The sequence below is a fragment of the Somniosus microcephalus genome, chromosome 8 (assembly GCF_052327205.1).
Source record: "Somniosus microcephalus isolate GS21.2 chromosome 8, FLI_Smic_1.0, whole genome shotgun sequence".
NCBI classification, from domain to species: domain Eukaryota; kingdom Metazoa; phylum Chordata; class Chondrichthyes; order Squaliformes; family Somniosidae; genus Somniosus; species Somniosus microcephalus.
The window spans coordinates 259,791,399-259,796,753 of record NC_140994.1 but is presented as its reverse complement, the minus strand read 5'-3'; the positions used below and the strand labels follow the sequence as shown (position 1 = coordinate 259,796,753).

Genomic DNA, 5,355 nt, shown 5'->3' with positions numbered 1-5,355 from the left:
TGGCAAATTATACATACAACAATTGTTTAAAACATACCGGTAATTAAAGTCTGTAAAGCAACGCTTGGGAATATTTGCCAGAACACCGGGGAATTTTGATTGCGCAGTATTAAATATAGAGCATCGTTGGAATTATCAGTCAATGAAAGCAGTTCAGCTTTAAGAAATTCTTGGTGCAATTATGGGGAAGGACTCGTTGTGTCGCTGTCTACCAATAAGAAACAAAGAGGCTGCGAGAGATCTACCTCCTCCTCCGTTATTACTAAACACAGAGCAGAAGCAAAGGGCAAGGCAGACGCTGCCTGCGTTTAAACCGTCGAGTCATGTTTAGAAGGACCGCTCAGGTCGAGATTTTACATTTATCAGTTTGATACCGGCATTTCCACGCAGCAGACAACGGGTTTGATTGTACAGCGAACCAGATAAGACAAAGACACTGGCGGAAATTTTGGTACAGTTATAACCTAATCCAGAGCAATGGCGAAGGCACTCAGCCGCCGGTCGTCTTTAATTTTCCTCATGTTTTCCTGGGACCTAATTTTCGGACAAACTCGATACTCGATTCCTGAAGAACTGGAGCGCGGTGCCTTCGTTGGGAATATCGCCGAGGATTTAGGCCTAAGTATTCGGGAAATGAGAGCTCGCAAATTTAGGCTGGTCTCTGATGACGGAATGCAGTTACTGAAGGTAAACCTGGAGACTGGCATTTTAGTTGTGAAGGAGAGAATCGACAGGGAAATACTCTGCAGACAAAGCTCGACCTGTTCTGTTTCTTATGATGTAGCGGTAGAAAATCCTTTGGAAACGCATCGCGTTAACGTCGAGATATTGGATGTAAATGATAACTCGCCCAATTTTACGAAAAACAGATACGTTTTTCAAGTCTCTGAGTTAACGGCAGCGGGAGCGCTCTTCACTCTCGAGAGCGCGCATGATGCAGACATAGGTACAAACACAGTCAATTCTTATCAAATCAGCACAAACCAGCACTTTAGCCTGATGATCCACAGCGGAAGCGATGGGAGTAAAATGGCAGAGTTAATATTAGAAAAACCCTTGGACCGCGAACAACAGTCGACATTTCAACTGACACTGACGGCCATTGACGGTGGGGTTCCCCACAAATCTGGCACAGCAGAAATCATGATCACTGTACTGGATGGAAATGATAACTCGCCCGTATTCGATCATCAAATATACAGGGCTAACGTGATAGAGAATGCACCTAATGGTACCTTGGTAACAAGAATAAACGCTGTTGATTTAGACGAAGGAACAAATGGCCAGGTAAACTACTATTTATCTAACCACGTTTCTCAAAAGGTTCGGGAGTTGTTCAAGTTGGACGCAGAAACTGGAGAGATCAGAGTTCAAGGACCACTGGACTTCGAAGAAAAAAACGTACATGAAGTTCTGGTACAGGCTGTGGACAATGGTGTTCCCGCATTAGTTGGGCGCGCCGAAGTTCTTGTTGGATTAATTGACGTTAATGATAACGTCCCAGATGTAAAAATTACCTCACAATCCAGCAAGGTACGTGAAGATGCTGCTATCGGGACTGTAGTCGCTATAATAAGTGTGATGGATCGCGATTCTGGTGAAAACGGACAAGTACAGTGTCGAGTGACTGCGAATATCCCGTTTAAACTTCAAAAGTCTTTGAATAACCAGTATAAGTTAGTAATCAGTGGATCACTGGATCACGAAACCACTCCGCTATACAACATCTCTATTTCCGCCTGGGATGCCGGGTCGCCCCCTCTTTCAACAAATAAAACCATCCTGATTTTGGTTTCTGATATAAATGATAATGCTCCACGGTTCACACAATCGTCATATAATGTGTTCCTGATGGAAAACAATACTCCGGGTGCATCGATATTTGCAGTTACCGCTTTGGATCCTGATTTGGACAAGAATAGCAAGATCTCGTATTCGCTTTTGGAGAGTCGCATACAAGATGTTTCTGCGTTTGGCGACCTTACTGTTAACTCGGAAACTGGGCGCATTTACGCGCTGCGCTCCTTTGACTATGAAAAACTGAAGAATTTCCAGATCAAAGTTCAAGCTCAGGATGCTGGATCGCCCCCACTGAGCAGCACTGCCATCGTGAATGTTATTATCTTGGACCAAAATGACAATGCTCCGGTCATTGTTTCACCTTTAAAGCGGAACAGTTCGGCGGCGGTGGAGATTGTACCGCAGTCAGCAGATCCAGGATACTTGGTTACCAAGATAATTGCTACAGATGCCGATTCCGGACAGAACGCACGACTTTCCTACCGGCTCATAGAAGCTACAGATCGCAGCATTGTTAGTGTGGGAGTTCTCTCTGGAGAAATCAGAACAACTCCAAGCTTTAGAGACCAAGATGCCCTAATACAGAGACTTGTAATTTTAGTAAAGGATAATGGGCAGCCGAGCCTCTCCAGTACGGTCACAATTCTCTTTTCAGTCCAGGCTAACGTTACTGAAAAATTCTCTGAGCGAAGAAACAAACCTATAAACCTTGAATTATTTTCCGATTTAAACATGTTGTTAATCATAACTTTAGCGTCAACTTCCTGTATATTTCTATTGATAATAATTTTTCTGGTCACCCTGAAGTGTGAACAAGAGAGAAATATTTACGGTTACACGTCCAGAACCTGTTGCTACAGACGGAGGAATTCAGCTGATACCTTTAATCGGAGACCTGTCCCAAAAGCAACTTTAAATTACACGGATTCTGGTCAGACTCTCCCTATTCGGGAATCGTATAATTACACCGTTTGTCTCTCTCCTGAATCCTCTAAGAGTGATTTCTTGTTTTTAAAACCGTGCCATCCGACCTTGCCTCTGGATGATATCAACGTTCGTGACACAGGGAGCTAATTTAGGTAGAACATTTGTATTGCAATTAATGTGCATTCACCTTTGCAAGGCGCGTGTCTCTATAGGTGTACACATATACACGCACACACACAGCGAAAGAGATAGGGAGTCAGATATATAGCTAAGTAGATGGGTGGCACAGCATAGGTATTTGTATAGAGTGACACGTATATTAGAGATGCTTTCTCATAATGCCATTTTGTGATTGTTACTAACTTTAAAATAGATACTGAGCTTTAAAAATATTTAATCTGTTTAGTTCAACTAAAGGAAAGTCCGATATCGACAACTTCTAAAAGCACCGTGACAGAAACAGTTCCTCTACGGAGCAGGAATCTTTATTTTCAGTAGTATATGTGCTACTTTGATATCCTTGCTTTTACTGCTGCTTGTGGTGAAAAGTTGTTTTTATTAAATATCGTCCGCTTAGAAACATTCCGCCCTTCTCTGGAATCTGTCGAGAGAACTAGCACCTGTTAGGTTATGCAAAATTATGATTAAATTGGAAGAGAGTCAAGGATATTTCTGGTTCTTCCGGTGATGTGGATTACCTAGCTGCCCTTCGCGCTATGTATCCACATTCTGAGCATATGGGATCCAGTAGAATTTAATGCAGATGCCTAGCTGCCCTTGATAAAGTGATGGTGAGCCATTTTCTTGATCCGCTGCAGTCCATGTGGTGAAGGTACTTCCACAGGGCTGTTAGCAGGAAATTCTAAGATTTTGACCCAAAGACCATGAAGGGACCTCGATATATATCGAATTCGGGATGGAAGGTGATTGGACGGGTATTTGGAGCAGATGGTGTTCCCATGCGCCTGCTGCACTTGTTCCTCTAGGTGTTGGAGGTAGAAGATTTGCGGAGTGCTGTCAAACTAGCATTGGAGAGTTGCTGCAATGCAGCTTGTAGATTGTACACATTTCAGCCGTTGTGCGATGGGGTGGAGTGAGCGGGAGAGGGTAATAAGAGTCTAACACATTCAGTGGGACTGGAGTCACATGTGGGGTATGCCGGGTATGGGCAGCGATTTATATTCCCTGATAATTTATATTTTATAATTTAAAATTTATAATTCCCTGATATATTACATTACTGACCAGCTGGATTTTCACCATAATCTAACAACTTTCACCAATTTTTGCTGTACCAAAGTTTCTGGAGAACCAATGTGCACTCACTGTCACAAACATATACTTACATTATCCTCCTGTAGATATTTGCTGAAATACTAGTGAAATGCGCAGACACATGCCAGCTGAAATTAAATGCAGAGAGATATGCAGTGAAGCATTTTGAAAGGAAGAATGCGAAAAGTCAAATGGCACAATGTTAACGAGCATGCAGGAATAGAGAAACCTGAGTTTTCACATACACAAATCGTTAAAATTTCCAGCACAAATTCATAAGGCTGCTAATACTCCATACGGGGTCGTGCACCTTATGAAGTGAGACATGTTAGGCAGTGTAGCGCTCGGTTTTTCAGTAATTCGGATGCCGTTTGGTGTCCAAAATGGCGTCCGAGCAGCGTGCTGCACACTTCGAAACATGGACCTGTATGGCACAGAAGGAGGCCAATCGATCCATCGTGTCTGTGCCGCACGAAATAGAGCTATCCGCCCTAATCCCACTTTCTAGCTGTTGGACCGTAGCCTTGTAGGTTACGTCACTTCAAGTGCATATCGAAGTTATTTTTAAATATGATGAGGGTTTCTGCCTCGACCACCCTTTCTCGCCGTGAGTTCCAGGTCCCTACCACCTTCTGGGTGGGAAAAGTTCACGTCAACTCCCCTCTAATCCTTCTGCCATTTAAATTAAACCTATGCCCCCTGGTTATTGACCTCACTGCTAGGGGAAATAGGTCCTTCCTACCCTCTCTATCTAGGCCTCTCATTACTTTGTACACCTCAAACAAGTCTCCCCTCAGCCTCCTCTGTTCCAAAGAAAGCAACCCCAACCGATCCAAGCTGCTGCAGCCCACGTCGGATGCGATATAGGTGAGGGTGTTAGCGTTGGATCTGGGAGCCTGCGCAACAGAGAGGCACAGCAGACAGTTCGTGACGTCAATCAGCGTGTGACACTGATTTGACGCCAGCGATGCCATTTCAGACCTCGCACAGCAGCAGGAAGCATCCACCACCAGCGCTATTTAAAGAGATCATCACCTATTTACAGTTTGTTCAAGTGTTTGGTGCTTTCTACACTTCTTTAAAGTTGCTTAAAATCTACAATGTGTTGTGTGGCACGCGCTCAAAGCCTTGGCACTGACTTGCAAGGGATCTCCTCAGACCAGTTGTTCCCAGACTTGACGCAGCAGTTAGTATCCCCTTGCAGGAGAAGGAGGAGGAGAAGGGCAGATTAGAAAAGGAAAAGATTAGTGAAAGTAAATGTGGGTCCTTTACCGGCTGAGACAGGAGCCATTATCATAGGGAATACGGAAATGGCAGAGAAATTAAACAAATACTTTCTGTCTGCCTTCACGG

At 43.9% G+C, this 5,355-nt stretch overlaps 1 pseudogene; it reads left to right on the top strand.

Annotated features, from left to right (window-relative positions):
• Window positions 1–267: 267 nt before the first annotated feature.
• On the top strand, window positions 268–3,303 carry LOC147114316 (protocadherin-10 pseudogene; annotated as a pseudogene).
• The last annotated feature ends 2,052 nt before the right edge of the window (window positions 3,304–5,355 follow it).